Raw genomic sequence first — 12,010 nt, forward strand, 5'->3', positions numbered from 1 at the left:
CATACAAAAAAACCCCACCTTTTTTGTATTTATTTTTACTCGCATATATATATATATATATATATATATATATATATATATATATATATATGGTTGTATATATTCTTGTTTTTGCCTTTGTGAGTTACAAGTAATGCTATCTGTTGGAGTCTCAGCTTTTTTAGCTGCTATTTCTGAACTACGGTATGTGGTGAAGCAAATATTTGCTGACCCCTTAATTATGTTTATAAATGTATATGAACTTTTAAATAAGTTCTCCACCGATAATGGTGCTTACATACCGAAGGGCTTGGTAAAAATTATTAATTGTTGATTTATTAATAAATTGATAATCCTTTACCCTTTTAATTTGTAATAATATATATATATATATATATATATATATATATATATATAAACACATTTACATAGAACGGGCTTCCTTCCGTCTACCAAATCCACTCAGAAGGCTTTAGTTGGCTCGATGTTATAATAGAAGACATTTGCCCAAGGTGCTACGCAGTGGGACTGAACCCTGATGAAGCTTTTTACAACACAGCCACGCTTACTTCAATAAATTAGATATGAAATTTGAAAGTTTTATTGTTTCTGTACGACCTTGTTTCACACGATGCGTGACACGCTGGTTGGAAACCCCAACACCACAAATCTTATCTGATGTCCACAATGGAGTATTACTTTGTAGTGAAACCTCTCTCAACTGATAACGAAGCGGCTAACATCTAGCCTTCGGTATGTAAGCACCATTATCGGTGGAGAACTTATTTAAAAGTTCATATACATTTATAAACATAATTAAGGGGTCAGCAAATATTTGCTTCACCACATACCGTAGGTCAGAAATAGCAGCTAAAAAAGCTGAGACTCCAACTGATAGCATGACTTGTAACTCACAAAGGCAAAAACAAGAATATATACAACCATATGATTGGTTCTCATTTGCACGGTAATCATTACCAGTTCTGTTTCGCGCCAGGGTGCATTCCGTCCAATCGTGGCCTTCTAATAAGGTCACGTGAGAGAGTGAGTTCTGCCTGTTTTCTGAAGCCCCCTGTTCGTCTATAAATAAGCCTGCTCCAACCAGATCAGTTTCTCAGGTCTGGTCGTTTGACCACATACAGAACACAAGGGTCCAATGCAACCGAAGGCTAGATGTTAGCCGCTTCGTTATCATTTGTGATTGAATGCCCGAGATAGAGGTTTCACTACAACTTTCATCACATTTGCAACGGAGCTGTTGCTGCACATAGTCATATTAAACTGTACCTAGTAAAAAAAGCTACACGCCAAATTGTCTTTTGCCAAAAATGAGGTAAGTCTTCTCTCTACACTGCGGAACTGGCTCGATTCATGCCATCTTCGCTCAACCATTAGTCCAAGTCGTTTCTCTTTTCTTATGGCGCTTGTTGTACCCATGGTGCTTGTCTTTGGCCCCCTTACGGTTCATTACGCTCAGCCATTACTCTTTAGGATTTCGTGTGGTTTCTTCTTGATTATGCAATTTGTCCAAATGGAGGTCCATAAGGTAGCTTCTAGGCCGCTAGAATAGCAGCCAAATCTCACTCACTACATAAACGGATTAACACAAAAGACATGGAAAGATATCTGCGATGAAAATTCAAAAAAAATATTTACCTTAGAACGGCATCAAAGAAAAGCTTTTGAGTGTATTTATTATCAAAGAGGTGGGGTTTTATGTTACTGAGACGGCCGATGGTTTCGTGTTTTTCATTTGGGCAGCAAGAAAATTTTAAGTGCCCGAGGTAGGTGCTTCAGTGTTTAAGGGCTGATATAAGAAACATCGGACAGTTTAAGTGAACAAATGTTTAGGGATAAAAGTAACTTGAAGAAAGCTCACAATCAAGCGTATGTGTGTGTGTGTCAGAGAGAAAAAGAGAGAGAGAGAGATGTTGCACATATTGAACATTTTAAATCCCAAACACAGTGTATAGTTATAAGCAAAGTCATATTGTCAAATTGAGTTCGCAACTATTGTAATATGTAAAACATTATCGAACAATTAATGAAGCAACTACTTTAGTTTATTAGAGATTAGCTTAAATGCCGTGCTTCGTGCGAACTTTTGGACTAGTTCCTGCACGGGGCTGCCTGCAGCTAAAGAGAGCTAAATAGTATGACTATAATATGTCTATAATGACTATATGCACCGGTGCTGTTTGATTAGAGGATGGCTGGAAATTAATTCTTTAATGCAATCATTTTATTGTTCCAGTTCCAAGTTGAATACCAACTATTGGTAAATTAACGAAGTAAGCGTCATTTATCTCCCCCTTCATCTCTGACGTCTTCTGAAAAACGCCAAGCAAGATGGCGTGAATCTTTCAAGTTTTACCTGCTAGAAGTAGCAATCCAAATGCTTTTGAATCAGATCCCAATACTGGATATTTGAAACCCAAATAAAGTGCAGACTTTCAATCTCTGATTCCAAAGGGGTATAATTTGTTTATGTAGAGCAAATGTAGACTGAGATAGAGGGGCTGCAGAATAGCAGAATTTCGATTTTACTACAGTAAAAATATCAAGAAAATATTATCAAACATTTTACTAGTAGCAAGCTTGCGTTTTATTTACATACGACGTTTAAAACCTTTCTCTCTACATCTAACTGTGGACTACATGTAGAGTAACCATTATTTCGTGTTCATTAGATGAAGGACAGAATGGTTGGCACACCGGCGGCCTTTCGTACACCTTTTCAATCTGAGATCAAATTCCGCCGAGGTCTATGGTTCCCTTGATCCTTTTGTTATTGATAAAATCAGTACCAGTCAAGCTTTGGGGTCAATAGGATAGTCTATTCATTCCACCAAAGTAGAAAGAAATATTTCATGTATGATATTTATTTACCAATATTTATTTATCCTTAGATTTAAACGATCATTTACAATGAAATATTGTGTGTGAATATAGCGAGAATGAAGTATCGTTTCTGGTTGGAACCTCCAGGTTTCCTGTCCTGAAATTGCCTGGCTAAGAGTTCATACGGTTGAAGGAACAATACCGGACACCTTGTAACTATGTTATGGTACCAACCAGCATGTTACAGAGGGTGTTTAAGAACTCAAAGGTTCATAAAACGGCAGACCTACACAAATGTGTCCCCAACTTTGTTTCCTGATGACTTCCTGAAAAATTCGTATATTTCACAAAATTCTCTGCAAATAACTCTTAGATGGTATAGATTACGATTATATCGGAATTCAATATGAAAAAAGAAGAAAAAAATAATTCGTGGACGTACACATATGTACTGACACATACAACAAATATTCACACAAGGAAATTTGAATTTTTGAAAATAAATTGTCATGTGTGTTAATATATATATGTGTGCGCGACCTCTATTTTTTCACATTAAATTCAGATATAGTCGTAATGCACGCCATCTCAGAGTCATTTGTTGAATATTTCGTTAAACATTATCTATTTTTTTTCTGAAACTTATGAGGAAACGATTATGTGGAGGGCACACCTGTGAGGGTCTGCTCAGAATATCCCCACAAACACCAAAAACAAGGTGAAGATGACTCTGACTTCACTCTAGTCTTCAGATGTCCGGGTGCGTCCCCCGGCGCACACATTCCCTAGCCTCTAATCACCGCGAAAGGTTGAAAGAGACTGAAAAATATTTGAAACGATGGTTTTGGAGAAAACTTTAGTTGTATTGTGACGTCATAATGACAATATGAAGAAATATGGGAATCTCTGGACAAGAAGGGAAATCTTTGAATGAATTTCAGACATAGACGCTGTACGCGCATGCACAGAATAGCACACGCACACACACGTACACAAAAATGTTTACATATATAATGTAAGCATCTACATTAATGTGTGTGTGTGCATACCTATCTGTCTATCAATATATCCAGGTACAAAGGCAGCGAGCTGGCAGAATCGCTAGCACACCTGACAAAATGCTTACAGGCATTATGTCCATCTTCATGTCTTGAGTTCAAATTCCGCTGCGCTCGACTTTGCTTTTCATGCTTTCCGGGTTGATAAATAAATACCAGTCGAACGCTGAGATCTAAGTAATCGAGTCTCCCCTCTCCACCAAAAGTTGCTGGCTTTGTGTTAAAATCTGAAATCAGTTATATATACAAAGATGTAGGCCGCGTGCTGGCAGGTTGGTTAGCACGCCTGGAAAAATGCCCACTGCATTTCTTTCGGCTTCACGTTCTGAGTTCTGAGCAGACACAAAGACATACAACCACACATATATATATATATATATATATATATATATATATATATATATATATATATATATATATATATATATATATATATACACACACACACACATTTACATAGGACGGGCTTCCTTCCGTCAACCAAATCCACTCAGAAGGCTTTAGTTGGCTCGATGTTATAATAGAAGACATTTGCCCAAGGTGCTACGCAGTGAGACTGAACCCAGATCAAGCTTTTTGCAACACAGCCACACCTATGTCAATAAATTAGAAATGAAATTTGTAAGTTTTATTGTTTCTGTACGACCTTGTTTCACATGATGCGTAAAACACTGGTTGGAAACCCCTACATCACAAATCTTATCTGATTTCCACATGGAGTATTACTTTGTAGTGAAACCTCTCTCTTGGGCATTCAATCACAAACGATAACGAAGCGGCTAACATCTAGCCTTCGGCTGCCTTGCTCCCTTGTGTTCACCACCCTGATTGGTTCTCATTTGCACGGCAATCATCCCCAGTTTTGTTTCGCACCAGGGTTCATTCCGTCCAATCGTGGCCTTCTAATAAGGTCACGTGAGAGAGTGAGTTCTGCCTGTTTTCTGGAGCACCCTGTTCGTCTATAAATAAGCCTGCTCCAACCAGCCATTCGTTGCGACCACAGACTTTTCAGGTCTGGTCGTTTGATCACATACCGAACACAAGGGTCCAACGCAACCGAAGGCTAGATGTTAGCCGCTTCTTTCATCACATTTGCAACGGAGCTGTTGCTGCACACATAGTCATAGTAAACTGTACCTAGTAAAAAAAAGCTACACGCCAAATTGTCTTTTACCAAAAACGAGGTAAGTCTTCTCTCTACACTGCGGAACTGTCTGGATTCATGCCATCTTCGCTCAACCATTAGTCCGAGTCATCCCTTTTTTTTTCTCATAGTGCTTGTTGTACCCATGGAGCTTGTCTTTGGCCCTCTTGCGGTTCATTACGCTCAGCCATTACTCTTCAGGTTCTCGTGTAGATTCTTCTTGATTATGCAATTTGTCCAACTGGAGGTCCATAAGGTGGCTTCTAGGCCGCTAGAATAGCAGTCAAATCTCACTCACTACATTAATGAATTAACACAAAAGACATGGAAAGATATCTGCGATGAAAATTAAAAAAAAATATTTATCTTAGAAAGACATCAAAGAAAGGCTTTTGAGTGTATTTATGATCAAAGAGGTGGGGTTTTATCCTAATGAGGCGACCGATGGGTTCGTGTTTTTCATTTGGGCAGAAAAAAAAGTTTAAGTGCCTGAAGTAGGTACCTGAGTGTGTAAGGGCTGATACGAGTTGAAGTAAGGAAGAAACATCGGACAGTTTAAGTGAACAAATGTTTATGGATAAAAGTAACTTGAAGAAAGCTCACAATCAAGCGTATGTGTGTGTCAGAGAGGGAGAGGTGGGGATGTTGCCCTTAAACAACTTTTTAAATCCGAAACACAGTGTATACTTATAAGCAAAATCATATTGTCAAATTGAGTTCGCAACTACAGTAATATATAAAAAAAATTATCGAACAATTAATGAAGCAGCTACTTCAGTTGAGTAGATATTAGCTTAAAAGCCATGCTCCGTGCGGACTTTCGGACTGGCTCCTGCGAAGGGTTAATTGGGCCTGCAGCCCCATACTAAAGAGAGCTAGATAGTATGACTATAATATGTCTATAATGACTATATGCACCGGTGCTGTTCGATCAGAGAATGGTTGGGAATTAATTCTTTAATGCAATCATTTTAATGTTATGGTTCCAAGTTGAATACCAACTATTGGTAAATTAACGAAGTAAACGTCATTTATCTTCCTCTTCTTCTCTGACGTCTTCTGACAAACGCCAAGCAAGATGGCGTGAATCTCTCAAGTTTTACCTGCTAGAAGTAGCAACCTAAATGCTTTTGAATCAGATCCCAATACTGGATATTCGAAACTCAAAAAGAGGGCAGATTTTCAATAGCGGTATCATTCAGTTTCCAAATGGGTATAATTTGTTTGTGCAGAGCAAATGTAGACTGCGATAGAAGGGCTGCAGAAAGGTAGAATTTCGATTTTACTGTAGTAAAAATATCAAGCTTGTGTTTTATTTACACACGGCGTTTATAACCCTTTTGTCTACATCTAACTGTGGACTACATGTTAAGTAATCATTATTTCGTGTTCATTACGCGGTGAGTGCCAGAACGGTTGACACGCCGGTGCCATTTCGTACACCTTTTCAATCTGAGTTCAAATTCCATCGAGGTCGATGTTCCCGTGATTCTTTTGTTGTTGATAAAGTCAGTGTCAGTCATGCTTTGGGGTCAATATGATGGACTATTCACTCCACCAAAGTAGAAAGAAATATTTCATGTACGATTTTTATTTACCTAACCTTACAATCATATCACCTTAGATTTACACGATCATTTACAATGAAATATTCTGTGTGAATATATCGAGAATGAAGTATCGTTTCTGGTTGGAACCTCCAGGTTTCCTGTCCTGAAATTGCCTGGCTAAGAGATCATACGGTTGAAGGAACAATACCGGACACCTTGTAACTATGTTATGGTACCAACCAGCATGTTACAGAGGGTGTTTAAGAACTCAAAGGTGCATAAAACGGCAGACCCACACAAATGTGTCCCTGACTTTGTTTCCTGATAACTTCCAGAAAAATGGGTATATTTCAAAGAAATTCTCTGCAAATAACTCTCAGATGGTATAGATTACGATTATATCGGAATTCAATATGAAAAAAAGAAGAAAAAAAATCATTCGCGGACGTACACATATATACTGACACATACAACAAATATTCACACAAGGAAATTTGAATTTTTGAAAATAAATTGTCATGTGTGTCAATATATATATATATATATATATATATATATATATATATATATATATATGTGTGTGTGTGTGCGCGACCTCTATTTTTTCACATTAAATTCAGATATAGTTGTAATGCACGCCATCTCAGAGTTATTTGTTGAATATTTCGTTAAATATCCATTTTTTCCCAAAAATAATAAGAAAACAATTGTGTGGAGGGCACACCTATGAGGGTCTGCTCAAAATATCCCCACAAACACCAAAGACAAGGTGAAGATGACTCTGACTTCACTCTAGTCTTCAGGTGTCCGGGTGCGTCCCCCGGCGCACACATTCCCTAGCCTCTAATCACCGCGAAAGGTTGAAAGAGACTGAAAAATATTTGAAACGAAGGTTTTGGAAAAGACTTTAGTTGTATTGTGACGTCATAATGACAATATGAAGAAATATAGAAATCTCTAGACAAGACGATAAATTCTTGAATGAATTTCACGCGTAGACGTTGTACGCGCACGCACACAATAGCACACGTACATCTACACAAAAAATATTTACATATATAATGTATGCATTTATATTAATGTGTGTGTCTCTGTATTTGTGTGGTTGTGTGTGCATAGATCTCTCTCTATCAATATATACAGATATATTGGCAGAATCGTTAGCACGCCGGACGAAATGCGTAGCGGTATTTCGTCTGTCTTTATGTCCTGAGTTCAAATTCTGCCAAAGTCGACTTTGCCTTTCATCCTTTTGGAGGTCGATAAGTTAAGTACCAGTTGCCTCCTGGGGATGATCTAATAGACTGGCCTCCTCTCCCCAAATTTCGGGCCTTATGCCTAGAGTAGAAAAGAATATCTACAGATATAAAAGCGGTGAGCTGGCTGAATCGTTAACACACTCGACATAATGCTTATGGGCATTTCGTCCGTCTTCGTGTTCTGAGTTCAAATTCCGCTGCAGTTGACTTTGCTTTTCATCCTTTCGGGGTTGATAAATAAGTACCAGTCGAGCACTGGGATCTAATACAATTCTATATTTAAGAAATGAGGAATTATGTACATTATTTACATTTGACGGATATTTGTCCTCATCTTGTTTGTTGTTAACACAATATTTCGGCTGATATACCCTCCAGCCTTCATCAGGTGTCTTTGGGAAATATCGAACCTGGGTTCTCATTCCTAAGGTATTTTTCGATATTATTATTATTATTATTATTATTAACCCCAAAATTCCGAGTTCGATTCCAGGCAGTGACTTTAATAATAATAATAATAATAATAATAATAATTTTATTCACCAAATCTCTTGATTTTGTTTTTGGTTTTTACCCTACTAAATTCTGGTGCCTCAAGCATTTTAAGTACCACATTTAATCTTTTGATTACATCTTTATTATTATTATTATTATTATTAGGCCGTTGCCAGTACCGCCTGACTGGCTCCTGTAGGATTTTCGAGCGAGATCGTTGCCAGTGCCCCTGGACTGGCTTGTGCGGGTGGCACATAAAAGACACCATTTCGAGCGTGGCCGTTTTCGTGCGGGTGACACGTAAAAGCACCCACTACACTCTCTGAGTGGTTGGCGTTAGGAAGGGCATCCAGCTGTAGAAACTCTGCCAAATCAGACTGGAGCCTGGTGTTGCCATCCGGTTTCACCGGTCCTCAGTCAAATCGTCCAACCCATGCTAGCATGGAAAGCGGACGTTAAACGATGATATCTATATTTTCATTATTGTATTCTTTCTATTATTACCTGAATGAAGAAGGTGCAAAACTTCAGCAGAATTGAGAAAACAAAATGGAGAAAAAAAGACAACAATAAAAAGTGACAACACAAGGACATGATACATGCAAAGACGCTCAGGGAAGGAAAGAAAGGGTGTTTTACATTTTGAGTAAAGCTCTTCAGAAATAGGGGATAGGAGAAATTCCAAAAGAAAAGGAATACAGAGGGGAAAACATTACCAGCACTCCTTTTTTGGTTATATTTTGGGATGTATATATATATATATATATATACCGGAGTAAGCACATGAAATGTGCAACAAGGTGGAAAAAAGAGTACTCAAATACCAGAGGTAGAGTAATATGCTTTATTTAAAAGCAGCAGAAATATAACAAAAAAAACCGTTACTCTGAGTTTCACGGGAACGTGAAACTCAGAGTAACGGTTTTTTTGTTATATTTCTGCTGCTTTTAAATAAAGTATATATATATATATATATATATATATATATATATATATAGAAATATATGCAGATGCATTAGTTTAATGCTTGGGAAAAATGGAGAAGTCTTTTACATTTTGAGCCTATGCTCTTCGACAGAAATAAATAAGAGGAAAAAAGGGGAGAGAAGGCAAAAAATGGAGAGAGAAAAACTTAGTGGTTCAGCAAAAAAAAACACCAATAGAATAAGTATCAGGCTAAAATTCTTCAAGGCCTCAGTCTAATGACTAAAACAGATAAAAGATATATGTTTATTTAGTTGGCTTCCCACTTTCCTGTCAACCAAATTCACTCACAGAGAATTGATCGGCCCAGAGCTATAGAAAAATAAAAGAAAAATAACTCACTTGTGTAAGGTACCATGCAGTGGGATTGAACCCGGAACCACATGATTGCAAAGCAAACTTTTTAACCCCATGACCATACTTGTACCTATATACCTATACCGGCAATGTCTGTGCTTTTTTCATTCTTTTATTCATACTCTTGTTTCAGTCGTTTGCTTGAGGTCATGCTGGAGCACTGCCTTAAAGGGTTTTATTCTTTGTAAGTATATATTTTATCAGTCAATTTTGCCAAACCACTAAGTTATGGGAGTGTAAACACGCCAACATCAGTTGTCAAGAGATAGTGGCGGGGAGAAACACAAAGACACACACACATAACTATATACATATGTGTGTGTGTGATAGACATCTTTCAATTTCCGTCTACCAAATCCACTCACAAAGCTTTGGTCAGCCTGAGGCTATAGCAGAAGAGACTTGCCTAAGGTGCCATGCAGTGGGACTGAACCCAGACATATGTGTTTGGGAAGCAAGCTCTTACTACACCGCCACTTTTTGTTTTTGTCATTGTTTTGTCTGCATGCTAAATAAATTACAGAGGTTGAATGAGAGCAGTGCTGAGACAATAGCTGTTGGATCGATAACATTTATTAACAAAACCAGCAAGAGGCTTTTACAATTGACCCACGGATAGCAGGCCGTTTATGGAAAATTAAACTTTAGTCTTTCAATGGAATTGCCATTTGTAAAAATGTTAGTTCATTGCTTCTAAACTCATGTTTTGTGTTTCTAACCAAAAAATATTAAAAAAAATAAAAAAAATTCATAAGCAAAATAAAGAAAAAAATATATCCATGGGGTGCATTTAAAAAAAAAATGTAAATAAAGAGAGGACGGAAAAAGTGAAGAGAAGAAAGCAAAATAATATATATATAAATACACAAACACACACACACACGTACACACACACATGCACACACACATGCACACAGACACATGTATATACCTGAATATATATATATATGTATGTATACTCACAAAATGCGCATATATATATATATATATATATACACACATACATATACATGTATAACTATGTACATACATACATATACATATACTTATGTATGTATAAATGTATATATATATATATATATATATATATATTTATAAGTACACACACAGATATTTAAGTATATATATACATCATCATCTATATAAAACTTTAAATCTGTATGTATCTGTTTATCATGTGTATATGTCTCTCTTTCTCTCTCTCTCTCTCTCTCTCTCATTATATATATATATATATATATATATATATATACCCATGGTGGTGCTCCAGCATGACCACAGCCGCATGACTGAAATATATGTATACATATATTATATATGTATATTCATACGCATACATGTGCATATACATATATATATATATATATATTCATACACATATACACACACACACACACACACACATATATATATATATTCATTCATACACACATGTACATACATATATACATATATATATATATATATAGGATATATTGTTACCAAGTCTGTTACAGCCTAAGTTAGTATATTTATCAAATATATTCCCTCTCTTCCTATATCTACCAGTAAGTATAATATAATTTGTAATAATACACGAGATGGAAACAACCCTGTAAACTTCTGATATGGCTTTATGCAAAATAGCAATTTACAAGAATTTCTTTCTAAGTCTCTCCACATGGTAAACATTTGCCGAAATCATTAAAGCCGAGGGTATGTTCAAAAGGTTAACGCTTAGAGCTGGAAAAACCAAAGTTCTTTTCATGTTGTGTTTTAAGCCAAGCAGTGGGGGCAACATTATAGACGTGCTTGTTTGTTTTCGTTTATTCAGTGTTCATATGAATATCCAAATACATGTGCTTTTGTGTGTGAGTATATATGTGTGTGTGTGTGTTAGCATGCGCATTATATATGTATACACACACACACACACAAACTCACATGCAAGCATGTGTATATCTATAAATACATTTATGTGTGTGTACTTGTGTACATGCATATAAGACATGCAGGGTGATATGAATGTGCATATGTTTCATATAACAGCACCCTCTTGCGTCAATTGACTTTGTGTCGACTGCAGGATTTGTAAGAGTGCATGAGTGTCTGTAATTTCATTCACATCATCCTGTAAGTACATGTATATGTGTGTATGTATGTCTGTGTGTGTATGTGTGTGTGTAGAGAGAGAGAGAAAGAGAGTGAGAGAGACATAAAAAATATATACTTATGCATATATAATACATTTATATTCTGTAATCTATATGTATATATATATATATATATATATATATATATATATATATATATATATATATATATATATATATATATATGTTATATATATATGTGCATATGTAT

At 36.4% G+C, this 12,010-nt stretch overlaps 1 long non-coding RNA gene across 12 annotated transcripts in view; it reads left to right on the forward strand.

The window, feature by feature from the left end:
- The first annotated feature begins 384 nt into the window (after positions 1-384).
- Positions 385-12,010, forward strand: part of LOC128249319 (uncharacterized) — a 29,508-nt gene continuing 17,882 nt past the window's right edge. For 3 of the 12 annotated variants that reach the window (XR_016244019.1, XR_016244020.1, XR_016244021.1), the window contains exons 1-2: positions 7,660-7,946; positions 9,801-9,851. This is a non-coding gene — a long non-coding RNA (uncharacterized LOC128249319). Of the gene's footprint in view, positions 1,313-4,268; positions 5,063-5,088; positions 6,291-7,659; positions 8,261-9,800; positions 9,852-12,010 lie in introns of those variants that run through there. The other 9 variants (XR_016244018.1, XR_016244023.1, XR_016244017.1 and 6 more) reach the window with 8 other exon arrangements.

This window comes from Octopus bimaculoides, chromosome 13, assembly GCF_046866305.1.
Source record: "Octopus bimaculoides isolate indiv1 chromosome 13, ASM4686630v1, whole genome shotgun sequence".
NCBI lineage: Eukaryota > Metazoa > Mollusca > Cephalopoda > Octopoda > Octopodidae > Octopus > Octopus bimaculoides.